Source organism: Rhipicephalus microplus, chromosome X (genome assembly GCF_043290135.1).
Source record: "Rhipicephalus microplus isolate Deutch F79 chromosome X, USDA_Rmic, whole genome shotgun sequence".
NCBI lineage: Eukaryota > Metazoa > Arthropoda > Arachnida > Ixodida > Ixodidae > Rhipicephalus > Rhipicephalus microplus.
In genome coordinates, this window is record NC_134710.1 from 252,675,230 (window position 1) to 252,691,131 (window position 15,902).

Here is a 15,902-nt window from a genome sequence, read left to right on the forward strand (position 1 = left end):
TGAGGTGGTATCTCCCTTTTAGTACTGACTGAGTGCTTTATTAGAAAGATCGGACAAGAATCGGCGCATTCTGCATACTATTGGCGATAGTATACAATCAGCCGTTCTACACAACTAATATACTCGTCTATGCAACTAATTATCCATCTCGCCGAATCATAATCGAAAGCTTTTGCAGCGCGTTAAATTCTGTTTGCTGCAAACTACGTTGGTGCGTCACTATCGTTCACTCTTCTCCGACAGAACACATACTGTGTTTCTTCGTTTGGGCGCAAAAGCACGAATGATCATAACATTTACGTATGAATGTCGGCATGCTAACGGGCTGGCGCCCACTGTCGACCGCGTAAGTAACTTTCTTTAACGGGTCAAACATCTGTTGCGTGATATTTTATAACAAAGTGGCACACTTGTGACCAATGTATATGAGGAATAACATGATTTCCGTTAAATGCTATTATAACCCGCCACAATGGTCTAGTGTTCAAGGCACTCGGCTGCTGTACGTACCACAAGTGGTGAGGTTTATTTCAAGCGAGAATATAGAGCGAGATGAAATTGCTTCAGGCCCGTTTGCTTAGATAAGGGGCACACTAATAACCCCAAATATTTGAAATTTCCGAAGTTTTTCTTAACGGCATCTCTCATTATTTTATGGACGTTAAACTTCAACAATCATTATTCTGAATGCTATTCTACTAACCGGAAGTAAACTCTGTTGAGCAGAGATATCGCAATATCGAACTGTCATGTGTGACACATTTGCAGACGCGAGCGCGCGTATCAAGCTTTTGATTCACGGCGCGCATTGTACTTTTCCCCTTATGTTACGGCTGGGCTGGACGCCAGACCTTAATCACCGGTTGCGTGACATGGTGTCGAGCGGAGGTGTTGTCTACCAGAAGCCCAAGGATGTCATGGACATTAGGCCGAGGCCGAGAGAGGCATTCGGAAAACCTAACAGTGGTTTTGGGACGTTAAACTCCACAAATCAATCAAACCTAACAGACGATTTTCAACATCATGGAAGATAGAAACGGATACTTCCGAACGATTCGTCGACGAGTTACCGCTCGCTCGCTCACTCGTGAAATATCCGTTGTTATCTACAGTGCGAGTGCCCTTAAAATACAAAAGCCTAATCCCACCCTGAATGTCAGCATTTTTTACGCCCAAATGACAGAGTCGCGATTGGTGCCCACTTCACCCGCTTCTCTTTATTACAGAGCCGTTTTGCAGGATGAGAGGGTGTTGAACCTCGTTCCCTTGCACGAACCAGGCGAGCGAACCTATATCGACGAGTGGTTGGTCAGCCTAATGCAGGCGACTAATTGGAAATATGTGTGTCACAAACACACTTGGCACTATGCATTCGCTGTCTCTCACCATTTCTGCCGCTCACACAATAAACGTGCTTCAAGTTCAGCCGACAAAATCAACCCACCACATATGCCAACGAGAAAGGCGACAAGGTTTCGTAGAAAACCTGGCCGGTCTAGAAGTATTCTTCTTGTTTTGTAACAATGACCATAATCTCTAATTCAGGTGCTGGATAATGAACTGCACACAGGCGGTGCGCTCCTGCGTACTGACTAAAATCCTGTCTATAGGGAGCCCAGCAGAAAAAAAAATAGCCGTGACATCCACCCGGCACGAGTGTCACGCATACTGACGGTAAGAGCAGGCGCATGAAAGTAAAAAAGGTGCAGAGCCGCCGTCTCCGTCGCGCCAGCCTAGCGTCAGCAGCCGGCATCAACTTACGGAGAACGCTCAGCCACAAGCGTGAGCGCGCAATAAAAAAGCGAATCGCCCAGCCTCTTTCCCCTCACCCTAGCTGGGCGCCCAGCGTTGGTGGGACGTTCATCGTCGCCTGCATGCCGTGGCATTTGTGCGTCGCCCTTTCATCCCACTCCTTTGTGATGGTCGTTTTTCTAAAAGATGGTCTGAGACAGAAACATTTTCCAGTGCTGTATGGCACACTTTATTCAAAATATGATGCATCTTTCTGCATTTGGGCATGCACTGCGATCTGCAGTACCATTGTTACTCTTTTGACTTCAATAAAAGAGTACAAACAACTTTCTGTTCATCACTTCTCGAGGTATGACACTGCGTCATGCACTAAATAAAAGAGTAATAGTGAATGTGCGACAACTTTCTGAAACACTGGCCTATGTGTGTTCATGCTCATGTTCTACCAAACAAGTTGAACTGATGATTTTAGGAAAGCACGGTAAAAAAGAAACAAACCGAAGGCCGCGAGACAGAAAAAGATCAAAATTGAAAATTCATTGGTCGATCTTTGATTGGTGGTTGCGTAACTTGATGATGAACATCAAGTACAGAAGTCAGGTGCAGAAGTCAGCCGGAGAGCCCCGCTGCGGTGGTCTAGTGGCTAAGGTACTCGGCTGCTTACCCGGTCACGGGTTCCAATCCCGGCTGCGGCGGATGCATTTCCCATGAAGGCGAAAATGTTGTAGGCCCGTGTGCTCAGATTTGGGTGCATGTTAAAGAAACCAAGGGGGTCGATATTTTCGGAGCCCTTCACTAAGGCGTCTCTAATTATGATATGGTGGTACTTGGACGCTAAACCCCACATATCAATCAATCAATCGAAATGAGCAGAATAGCGTATGTCACCGACATTTGCTCACTCTTTTGAATATTAAGTACAGTTCTCATATTCCAGCATAATTTTGTAACGGTGAATCATAACCAAGACGACCAGTGTACTGCTGTGGAGGTAATGTACCAGCTATAAAAATCCCCATTATTTAAAGAGCAACTGTTAGCAGTAAGAATAAATATTTTGAGGTTCGTTCTGCACCATTTCTTGACCCCAACTGCATGCCGACGTTCGCGTAAGAGATGTGCAGAGGCATTATTTATTTGGAGGAAGACTGAACTGTCCGTCGCTACTTTGTGTACGTCATACTTGACCTTCGCGCGCGTTTCGGCATTCACTTGAACAAGGATGTGATACTTAATAAAGTTAGGAGAAGGCACTCGCCATATATCGGATCAGTTAAAGAATGAAAATAAGTAAAAAGCACTTTATATGGCGAAATATTGTGCATAAATTTTAATTGCAGAAATAAGTACTTGTTGAAATGCTAAAAAGGTGCTGCTGCCCCAGCGTGAAGGTCACGGCAGTTCGCGCGTACGAAATGCAAATGTTAGAGTAGGCACGCTAAAATACCCATGCAATGTTTACGAGCGAAAGCGAATTGTCTTCAAACAGCTGAAAATAGGCTACTGTCACTGACACTCGTGTACCTCCCGACACAAATCAGCCGAATTTCTCACAGCACACGCACGTGCGAGAAACCTACGCAGGTTTCGACAGCCGAACATAGCCTCGTCCGCGAATTTTGGTGAGCGTAACACCCGCAGTTCACGGAGATGCACTAAAACGACGCACAAATGCATGTTAATCGTTCTTGCGGAATGGCGCACTATAAACCGAAGTCGGAGGCGAAAGCGCTCACCGTGGTAGTCTCGAATTTATGAAGCCCTAAATACTATTCGCTGATCAAATGCATGTACATGGCACAAAAACAGTTCAAGGTTCCGAAGACGGTTTGCAAAAACCAACTTGGTAGATATATACCCACAAAAAGACTCACCGCAACCCGGTGGCGTTGTGGCGCAATGGGTAAGACATCTGCTTCACGTGCATGCGGTCCCGAGTTCGATTCCATGGCTGTGCTTTGCATGTTTATCTCGCATATATAGGTAATTATGACACTACTGGTATTCTAAATACCTGTAGTCGTAATATCTCCCACATTCTCGGCATGAAATCACTCTGATAAGCGTAGATTAGTACTTTTTATCCGCCACCGCACCAGAGCCGGGCCGCCTATGGAAAGTCAGGCCTAACCACAGGCCATATCTTGCCAGGAAAAATTTGACCAAAAATCTCGGCTGATCTTCGTCGCAGATATTTTGAAGGCCACTTAAATCGGGCCGGTTTCTCTGCATCACGGCTACGAAGCCGCCTAGATGCGGTGATAATTTGACTCGTTTTTCTGCCTGCGGGCGTGTAGTCTAGCCAGGGTTTGATTTAGAGTGTAACTTAACGTGCGCGTGATGAAAAGATGAACGGATGGCATGGAAAATATAAAAAATTGCACGTATGCCCACTCCCTCCTACAAAAAGAAATAGAAAATCAATAAAATAGATCGATAATACAGCAAAATGGTACCATGCGCACTCGGTGTTCTGTAGAAATATCTCACAGTAGGTGACCAGTAAAAGAGCGAGGGATTGTGGGATCCACCGTCTCCTACCGGCTTCCGGTTCGAGAAAAGTACACGACAGGGAACCGCTTCACCGCAAGCCTCAGATTATTCGAGATTCAGGCATTCGGCCGCCCGTTTATATTCATCTTGAGAAACCATGGTCGGTTGTTCAGCCGTTGGTTGCTCCTACTCGAGCGTGAAAGGCAAACGCAGGTATAAACTCTATGGAACGAAGAAAAAAAATTGGGTGGGCCATGGCTGTGAAGAGAGCCACAGCGAAAGGTAGCTTTTGAGTACGGAACGTTGAAGCCAGAGTGTGCGAAAAGTATTTCATCACATGTACGTGTGTACTTCACGCTAAAAAATCGCTTATGCATGAATTTGCTGCGAATAATATATTGAGAAATAAATTGTCGCTCAGGCACCTAGCAAGAATATTATGGGAATGCACGGGCGAAATATACATGCCATACGAGATGAGCGCCGGCAAGTGCACCCATATACATGACAAAAAACGAGAAAGTTTCATTCAAGAGTAAGTTTACACGTAGCGCTGGACGAGTCCATCTGCGTTTATCTGGGTCAAACTGTGCAGGAGGACGGCCCATAAAGAAAGAAGTGCGTTAAGCAAGCGCAGGGTTTTGATTATTCGGTGCCGTCTATGTCTGACTGTATTGTTTATGTGCCACCGTGCCGTGCAGCTTTACCAAGATCAACGTTCAAGTAAGCATCTGGCTACGACTAAAAAATGCATCTTATAATGCGCTGAAGGCTACAAAAAAATATCTCAACGCGCTCAATAATTGTTGCGCTTCATGCCGATCGTAGCACTGCTACACTCATCCCCATTCCCTGAGATCTTTAAAATGGAGACTTTTTATCCGCAGTACCATATCATACAAGAAAAACTGATGATATGTGGGGTTTAACCTCCCAAAACCATCATATGATTATTAGAGACGCCGTAGTGTAGGACTCCGGAAATTTCGACTACCTGGGGTTCTTTAACATGCACTCAAATCTCAGCACACGGGCCTTCAACATTTCCGCCTCCATCGGAAATGCAGCCGCCGCAACCGGGATTCGATCCCGCGACCTGTGGGTTAGCAGCCGAGTACCTTAACCACTAGACCACCGCAGCGGGGCAAACAAGGAAAACTGTTTTGTGTATCGACTGATCTGCTAGCCAAACTGACAGCACCCCTCCCCGAGCAGCACAAAAGCGTTGCAGATTGTTTTCGTGCGACAAAAAAGTTTCCGGAACCGTTCATGGCTTTCGTAGCTTGTCATCGTCACAGTGACGGTTGGCGAAAAAAAAATTTCTAAATCACTGACATTGCACGGCGAGGTGCTTTTTTCGACGGAGCAGTACAAAAATGTGCGCGTGCCGCTGCTAACCCGTGTGGTGCGTCGAACCGGAAGCCGTCGTATCCCGTAGTTTCCCGCAATTGCCCATTTTACCAGTCACCTATTGAAATGTCATGCGCGCTAAATACGTACCTATATGTGCACGCGTGAAGCTTCCACGTGCGTGTGACAAAACGTTAAACGAATTACGTGGCAAGGTTCAGCAGCGCTATTGCGCTCTTTTCTTTTTTAATAAAGACATAGACAAAGAGTGAATGATAAAGTGAATAAAACGATGATACAATCTGCATTCGGTTCCTCATTTCAACCCGAGTCAACACACGAAAGGTGCGCGTGATTGCAAGCAAAAAGGACGTGTGTGTTTAGAGCGACTACCATTTCCATCATATTCGCTCTAACGCTCTTTTACACGCAAACCTTTTAAGAGCTACTGATGGGGTCCCCGAAACGCCGCCGCTAGACAGAATAAAAACAGGACTCCGTCATGGTAACTTCGGCAACCACACCGGTGCCCACGCAGCAGCAGCAACCACACACTAAACCAATTCTGACCCTTAAGGGTGTAAATGAGCTTGTCGCCAGACGAACACCCTTTGCTCCCTATTGGGTGTTCAAAAAAGGGTGCTGAGAAAGGGTGCAGAGCTCAGCACCCTTAAGGAAAGGGTGCAGAGCAAAAATTTTGAAGGGTGTAATGAGTGCACCCTTTAAAAAAAGGTGCTGTGATGTCATAACACCCTTTCAAATGGGTGCTGGAAGGGTGCTCCACATCGACGTACCAGTGGGCCAAATCTAGGGTTGACGCTGGAGATGGCTAAAAATGCAGATTGCTGTATACTCTGTAGACCATGCTGAGTGACAGCCTACATACAGTTTGTTAGTACTTGAACACATGTACTAAGTCGTCCATTCCACCCTGAACACGTGCACCATGCACGCGGCCGGCCCTCCACAGAGTGCCTTCCGCAGGCGCTTATGAAACTAGCACTGAAACACAGCGACAACTCTAGGTGGGGCTTTTGCATCATCGTCTTTTAAAACACAGTGTCTCTGCAGTGAAGCTACTGGTAAGTTGGCTCCAGTGTTTTGCTTTCTCTATGTGTAGGCAAATAGAGAATCCGGCACTGTTATCGAGAAGTGCTGCAATTGTGCCTTACCCTGTCCAGGTGCTGTTCATGTTTTCGTTTTTGGCTGCTCTGGATAGAACAAGCTGCACTTCTAAAGAACAGTGTCAAATTTTAGATAAGCTGGTACTGTTGCAAGAGCAAAGTTAGCTTCACCACAAAGGAAGTGTGATTTGGCGAAACCAAGTTCTCCAGCAGTCAACAAAGTGGAGGCCCACTTACAGCTGTCTGTACGTTTGTGTACTAGTTACCAAAGTGCTCTCGAGAAGCGCTCGGCAGAGTGCCGGATGCATGGTGCAATGTTCAAGGTGGAAGTAGACAATATGTAAATATATACCTTAAAGCAAGCTATATTGAATAAATATGTGTGTTTTAATAATCATGAAATTGATCCCAGAGTGCGTATATGGCCTGTGCTACGCATTTTTGGTCCAGAATGAATGTAATCTATTCAAGGCCCCTTGCTGCACACATGCATGCACAATTTATGGATGCTTGGTCATCATACAAACATGCATGCCTGCAAATTAAAAATTCACATGTTTCGAATACTGGTGATTATTTCAAATGCCATATACTCACTTTGAAAGACACACAGATAATATGCACTAAATACAGAACCTTACCACATTGCGCTCTTTTAAATTATGTGTAGCAGACGTGAGCTTTTATGCATGTGAGAATGCAAGATATTAGGCCCCAACAAAAATTTATGACAAATAAATTAACATGATGCCAATAGTCACTATTTTATTGTACATAGCATACAACCGAAAAAGATTGACAATAGTAAACATGAGCTATGACCTTCTGCATCGATTGTAATGGTGAGATCTTTGTGAGTGAGATCAATCTTCTGTTTTTTCAAATCTTTTTTCTTACGAGTAGACATCTTTTTTGTGACGAGACTTCTTTTTTAACTTTTAGCATTCTGACTTCCCTCCTTGCATAGTATGTAACAAATAAATTATTTAGAACAACAAAATATAAGTTAGAGGCACCAGCAGTCCAAAGGCGCTTATTGAGGGTGTTGCCGGTGCCCACAAAATTGAAAAAGAAAATAGATAGGAGAGTAGGTGTGTGGTAAAACATGTGGGCTTATATAACATGCTTTGGTCATCATGCTAAAAGCCTTGACTACAAACTTGCTCAAGGCCTATTTACAGCTCTCCTTTTATATATGTGTGTGTGTTTCTAAACTTGTGTGTTACAAAATCACAAATATTGGCAAAGTAATGCAAGTGGTGTTGGATTAATATAATGTGATCATTCAAACACTTGCACAATCCATCTTCAGCTGCCCAGGCGACTTTGGTTCCTTTTACAAAAGTGTGGTCAGGGTGCTCCTTCTCTACAGCACATCCGCACCCGGAAGCCTAAAATAAAGACAGAAGTAATCACTAAGAGTTTCACAAGACAGACTGTCCAAGATACAATATGCGTTGTCATGCTGGAGTGTTCTTAGTTCGATGTGAGTAGAAGTCAGCATCAAAATTCGCTTTGTTTTCAACGGAAAACATGCTTGTTGGAGGTCCCCCAGGCAAAAAACTGTGTAAACTACTTGACAGTACCTATGGGCCTACAGAGGGTAGCACGTACAACAGATTTCACATAAAAAACAAACAGCATAGTAGAAAGGAAATTTATACACAAGAAACATCTGAGCAATGATTCAGCATGATGCACACGTGAAACATGAGTTAGGTTTGAGTAAAAAAGCTATTCATCAAGTGATTGCGCACATCCGATTTGAACAAATCGAAGAAGGCACTGAAGTTAATTAGGGTTTTTAAAGAATCGTAAAGTGCCAATAAGCAATATTCTAGTCTAGCTCTACAATAGTGTGTCATGTATGTAGTACTAGTATTTGCCTGTTAGGTATGCTGTAGTCATGAACATATTCAGTTTTCCTAATACCTAAAACTTATTATGTTGCAGTCCAGCTGTTCATGTTCAATAAATAATTGTTTATGATAGCATTTAGGTTACAAAATTGATGCTAAAAATTTGGCAGACCCCACATACTTTGGTAATCGATGTTATGCAAAACATGCATAACATGTATTTTAATTTTTTTATTGAGCGTTCTTATGAAGTGGAGCTCAATATAAGTACAAAGTCTCGCACACACATACGTTAAACAGCGGCATATGTTTCATTTGTTATGGGGAGATGTCACACCTTTGACAACATTAGCAGTTATTTGCTGTTTCGTAACGATGCCAACAGAAATATGGATATTAGCCACACTAGAAGTGGTAGGCTGGTATGAAGCACTGGTGTTTGCGCTGGCACTCGCGCCGATGGTAGCCCTCAACACTGCTACACAAATACTTCACAGGATGGTGCCCGACTACAATTGACTTTGACTCGACCTCACGGCTGCATCATAGGAGTGCACATGTAATAGTTATAAAACTTGATAGCCAGTACTGCAACGGTAGTTGATGTTACACAAACATTTGAGACTATTTGGAAAGTATAACCGAGGCCGGGCATGGCTATATGGTAGAATACTTAATTACCAAGCAGAATACTAGGTTTGGATTCCTGCTAGGACACTTGACTTTATTCTTTGCATTCATTTGGTCAATGCTGCCTATGTCAGCTTTTTAACATGATAGCGTTGAAGAGCTCGTGTCGCAGAAAACCCGCCGCCGGCGTCTGCCCCGTTAGTTGTGAGCGAAAAATCGACTGTGCATCTGTGACCGAAAAATCAAGTTACCTAGTTTCCAGAAACTCAAAATTGCTACTTATGACCTAATGGAGGCACGCTAATTGCTGCAAAACGAAACCCCCAAGTTGACTACTAGACACTCAACACAGTGCTTAACACACGGAAGTCTATTGACATCGGCCAAAAATTAACGTTATATGTACAGCGCTATTCCATTTCCCCATTTCATGAACTACACAATGCCATGATAATTGTACCCTGGTATTTTTGGTGGGCTATATCGCACAAAAAATACAAGGATTATGTCAAAAGAATGGCATCAAATTTTACCGTCATGTCATCGAAATAGAGACACAGGCTACTAGTCTTATTTATAATGCTAAGAGCATTTAAGGTAAAGGCATTGAAGGTAGCTGGTGGCCTTTTTCACTATCTAGGTATCAATTTTTCACTATCTAGGTATCAAAATTCTGCCATGTCAGTCATAGTTTACTGACATTGCAAGCTCAAGAAAAGTGTGGCTCTGAAGGCATCAACACAGCATTTTGCCAGATCTTTTAAGAAGGCAGTCTTTAAAATTGCTAATGTTTCCAATTTTTTTTGCTATAAATTTCGTGCTTTGCATTCAAATGTACCTCCATCCAACTTGTTTTTTTTTGCATTCGTGCTCTCACTAACTGCTTACCTTGTCTTGTCAAGTGTTCGTTGACATAAATAGGACTACTTGATCTAAAAGGAAAGGCCACTGTAGACAGACGTAAGTTTTTTGTCTTATCCAGAACATTTCATTTGTAACATCGTTCATAATGCACTATTATTTTTTTTCAAACTAGGCTTGTTTGTTCCTACTCTGTCTGCAGTGTCAATATCATCACGAGTAATGGTTTTTTCATCATCGCCCAAAAATTTCGGACAGCGTCAAAAGAAAACCCTCATCTGGGACGCCTTTGATGTCGGATAGTTCAACCTTGAATACAGTGTAAATTCTTCAATTTTCATCTGAAGTTGCTTATTTTCACCTGGAAGTTTTTGTGCCTGTTTCAAGGTGCGACAGGCTTTTCATGCAAAGCCTTTATTTCTAAAGAGAGCGCGTTGACACTGTCACCACCTTCATTCCACACTTCTTGAAGGACCAAAGTTCAGTATGAATTTTGTGCTTGAAATCCTCTGTTTACCATGACAAACAATTCACAGGAAACATTGGTACTCTTGCTTGGCAGGAGTGCATGCAGTAATACTAACACAATTAAAGCAGGAAATAAGTGTCTCACCTGTGCAAAAATTATTTTGGCAAGCACTGTGAAGACCACTCACACTGCTGCCAAACTGAGGAGAATATGAAGAGCACTTCATATAAGTAGGCAGCGTCCAGTAGCTTGGTGAGGCACAGTGCATAAGCAGGTTGAACAGAGCTGATGCTTGAAACAATGGTTCAGAGTTCGCTGGTGCTTGGGCTCCTTGACCTTGTCAGGAAATTTCCTTGAGCAGCCTCACTCAAATGAAATGACAGACCGTGCCGAAGAATTTCTGCACCAGTGCAAAAAAATTATTTTAGTGAGGTTTGTCTAGACTGCATGCGCTGCTTGCCGAATTGCAGTGAATGGCTAGAAACGCATGGCCAACATATATTTAGTGGCACGCAACTGAGAAATACAAAAAGGGCATGCTGCAGTATAAATACAACGAAAAACATGCTGCTGCAGAGCTTTTCATGTCGATGTCATACATGTGAATTTTCATTCACCTTTATAGCTCACTCATGCGCGAAGATGAAGTCAGAACTTTTAGATGAAGACCCCTTTTAGCTGTATCGACTGCACGTAATTAAGAGATAAGCATGCGTGAGTAATGCTGTTGCCTGCAATTGATAAATTCTTTTCTTGAAGCTGACCAAATATATGCACGAGTGCATCCATAGAGGCACATTTGCATTTCTGTAGTTATGATACCCATGTGATGTGTTTCTTAAGTAAATGCCATGCAATATGCACCATATGAATATTTTATTCCGTAAAATTGCAATACCACTACATATACATGTCCATATGCGCATATGCATCCACTGCAGATAAAGCATAAAATTAAAGCAATACTGACACATGAATTTTTAACCAAGGTAGTGGAGGGCTCCAGAAATTTCGACCACCTGGGGTTCTTTAACGTGCACACAAATCCGAGAACACAGGCCTACAGCATTTTCACCTTTATCGAAAAAGCAGCCAGCAAGGCCGGAATATCATCCTGCGACGTTCGGGTTAGAAACCGAGTACCTCAGCGACCAGACCACTCCGACAGGACTTCAATCTCTCTGTTCCCCCGTGTAGGATGATAGACCGTCTTTGCTGGTCTGGCTAACCTCCCTGCCTTTCCTCCTCTACCATTTATTCTCATGAGTTCAATGAATAAAGCTTCGTTCAAACGGCTAACATTCGGACGTTTATAATTTGCCTGAAATTGAGCTCACTAAATGAATATTGTGTGCTGCTTCATAGTGATCATTGATCTAAATTGTTCTGGTTGGCTAAAAAGGCACTACTCCTCCCTTCTAATCAAACAGCACAAGCTGTCTAATGACCATAGGGGAGTAAAAGTGGAAACGCTAAGACAAAACATCAATCTTGAACCCCATGCCATCACAATGAAGCAGGCAATCTTCTGCAATATTGACCGGCAACCAGGATCTCGGACACTGCAGATAGCTACATAACGTAATGGTTTCCCAACATGACGTAAAGGCAGCAGAATCACATATTGCCTAACCTGATTCATTATGATAACGATGAGACAATAACGTTATTGGCCTCTGTATGCTAATAACAATTTACCTTGCATATCATGTGACATTAAAATTCAATATGACGTCATGAATCTTGCATCCTACCATGTGGTCTAAGTACCAACAAGGCGGTTTTAGTGACGTTGGTGCAAGGCAGTAAACAACAATCACTTGGTGAACATTATTTTTGATATTATTCAATTGGTCTGATGCGTACATCTTCAAAAAACGGCAGTTTAGATTTGTTCATTCTTAGATAAATACAATGTCTAAGTTTGCATGTCAGCAGCAACATATGCACGCATACTGTGGTGTATAACCTTATTGTGTTTTGAGCAATAAATTAGGCATTCATACACTGCACATATCACAGGTCGCTTGTAAATCTGCAGCGAGGTCATAAAGAATTTATGATATCAGATAAAGCATTACACTTGTATTCGAAAGTGTCATCGGAAGTTTTGGTATAACTTAGTTTTAGAATGTTTGTAGACATATAGGTATTCGGCAAAGTTTTAACTCTAAAGCGGGCTGCAAGGCCCACACTTCTTTTACAAACCAGAAGAATGCAATGATATGTGAGCAAGGGGGAACAAGCAGTACCACCAAAATTGCACTCGAACGAGTGAACTACTGCTCAACCTAGCGCTTGCACAGCTAAGGTACGTATATTCCGCCACTCATAGAGAAAATGTATTGACCCAGGCGTATTTGCACGCTTTGAGAACCGCACCTACAGCACGCTGTGTCAAGTTTACGCACACTTAATTAAGCTGAATATCATGGTAATTTAATGTTATACGTGCTCCGTGGATGCAAACACATTTGGTCACAAGGGAAAACACATCTACCTCATAGTAGTCACACACATTTAATGATCATGTAGCTGTTGAAAAGAGGACGAGTAACATATAAAACTTTCTTCATATACTTCTTTGGCACAGAAAACGAACAAGGCCGCGTAAATACCAACGCGGACACCACGTTATTCTTCTCCATTCTTCTAAATTAAATACGGAAAGATCTAATTCAACGCGAATCACCGGAATACTCCAACACACGCGACACACAGACGACGCTTACGGCTTCCATGCGCCGTCCCCGAACGGCGTCCGACGGCATCGCAAAAATAAGCGTGAAGAGCATCGCCCGCCGACTTACAGCATCACAGCGCACATTGCTTTAACCTCCTTCCTCACAGAAAAAATTCATCCGCGCGTAACGTCCCTGAGCTTAGACTTGAGCCTAATGAAATCAGACACGCCAGCAGGCTCGCTACGTTAATAAAAACTCACTTATCGTCTACCAGCTAGAAAAACCTTAGTTCACAACGTTATTATACTATAGCGCTTTCGGTTTTAACCGCGGGAGGAGCATAACAGCCTGGATCGGGCACGCCGCGGCCTGGCCGGAGAAGCAAAAAACAAAGCGTCGACAGCAGAAACATCCACCTACCTTTTTAGTTTGGCGAGCGCTCGACGGTACAAAGCAGCCGGTCCTCTCTTGAGTATAGTGCATCTTCGTAACAAGCAGCACCGACAGAACACGAAAGACAGCACAAGCACACTTTGAACAACTTAAAAAATCGACTTTAAACGCTCGGCACACGGCCGTTGCGGCCTCCAGGAAGATACCGCCATTTTTGTCCTGCTGACGCCACCGATCCGCATTTGCGCACATAACTTTTTATATGATGAGTAAATAGATTATTTCTGCTTAAATTTTAAGTAAAAAATAGTGAAGGTAGAAGATACGCTAGTGCGTATTGCATAGAATATTTTTTTACCTTTGAAAATGACAAAATCACATTACGCGTAAATGCGCGAAATTTGAAATGTGAAAGAGCGCGCGAAATTTGAAACGTTTGCTTGCTTGTGTATTTCTTATACCGATACCTTGTTAACATCTGTACATTGGTTGAGTGCTTAAGCTGGCTGTTAAAAACAGTGTCAAAGCGGTTGTATATTAGTACAAAGTACAGGCAGCAAGCAAAATTTGTCACATCAAAATAAGCGTATTAGTTGGCAAACAATATTTTAGCGGTCTTTAGTGAATTTTCTTTAGGAAAATGTTTTAGTCAAGGCTCATTTTAACTTGCTTAGAAGAATATTTCTATGAACAAAATCAAGAAAACGTTTCTTTTGTGTTATAATATTAGAACGTCAAAGTCCATAGCCCGCCATAAAAATTGGTAACACGTGTCAACAGATACATTGTAAGGTTAACAAATATTTGTACGACACAAAAACTGTTTTATCTACCACGGTCTTGTTGGTTTGTATTTCTTTGCATCAACAAATGTATGATTTATATATACTGTCATGGACGAAGCTTTGTTTTCAGTGTTAGGCGCAAACGAGGCTATGTGTAAGTCACAATCCTGTTGTAGCTCTACAAGCTGCGTACTCCGCCATTGGCTAAGGAGCTTGTAGCGCATGGCTTGGTCAGCGCCGGCCGTGAGGCGACGAGAAAGAGGCAGCAAGAATGCAAGAACCAGTGCAGAACTTACGTTCAGCCGGGCACTATCGCTATTCAGATATCAGTTACTGCGGTGGGGCTATTAATGAGACCATGGTGTCTAACCACTAGACATCTAAAAGCTGTTGGTTATGCTCTATGACCACGTTACTCACAAAGCTTTGTCGGCGACTGTGCACCCTAATAGGTGCTCATCAGCACCCATTAGTTGTTGCACCCTTTTTGCACCCTAGTTTCCACCCTTTTAATGTGTTCACCCTTTAGGTTCCGCTTGTAGGGTGCTGAGACGCGAATAGGGTGCTCAAAGGGTGTGCTTAGGGTGTCGGCACCCTTTTTGCACCCTTAAGGGTCAGAATCGGTTTACTGTGCAGGGAAGCCTGCACGCTCTAAAAACAAACCACATCGAAGGAGATCGGCAGCCATGACACCGCCATCATCTACCTGCCTCCGAGCGTGTGGAAAGGGAAACGGAATTTCCTCCTTTCATGTTTCGGCCTTGACTTCCTGCAAGGGACACAACATCATCTTATTTCCTGTCTCAAAGCCTGCGCCTGCCCTGCAAGAAGCACCCTCCCCAAGTTAGCCCTTGCCTTACGTCCTCGCCAGCTCTGGCCCCTGCAGAGTTCCCGCTGCCGCCGCATCGGGCACGCATCCGCCACCTGCTCGTGAGACCAACCGTTTCACAAGCATATTTGTGAAATACCTGTAATATGGAAATTGCATATTCTTTTTTGAAGTTGCGGCTGTGTTCACCAGAAACATTAAGGAAGTTTTTCTTGTAGCATGTCCGGTTTTCGTACATCCTGCTTTTTTTAAAACACATTATTCTTGATCATTCTAAAGAAACTGTCAAAGCAAGCTTTACTAACCGCACGAAGAGTGTGCAAGACGTCCTGACTAGCCTGTCATCAATGCTGGCTCGTGCAAAACTTGGCTGCTGGTGCACAGCGGATCTACATGGTTTCTGTTTTCTGTGAAAAGGAAATTTCACAGAACCACCTGGTACCTGTATTCAAGGAGTAAGCATGTTCATAATGTTCAAAATTAAGCCGTTTGTTTTTCTTAAAAAAAGAAGTCAGCACTGTAAGTTATGTGAGTTAAAGTCATCTATGCAGACAGCAATGTATCCAGGGAAGCGCAACGTGAGAAAATAATAATCATTGTCAGCGCTGCCGTTGAGTAAGAATAAATAATGAACCTATTGGTGAACGCCGCAGGTGGTTACGTATGTGTTAAA

General features: G+C 43.2%; 1 long non-coding RNA gene across 1 annotated transcript; it reads right to left on the bottom strand.

Annotated features, from left to right (window-relative positions):
- Window positions 1-1,957: 1,957 nt before the first annotated feature.
- Window positions 1,958-13,817, bottom strand: LOC142776062 (uncharacterized). Its single transcript, XR_012887274.1, has 3 exons — window positions 13,643-13,817; window positions 10,683-10,938; window positions 1,958-8,110 (listed from the first exon to the last, which is right to left on the bottom strand). It is a non-coding gene; the product is annotated as an uncharacterized LOC142776062 (long non-coding RNA).
- Between the last annotated feature and the right edge of the window lie 2,085 nt (window positions 13,818-15,902).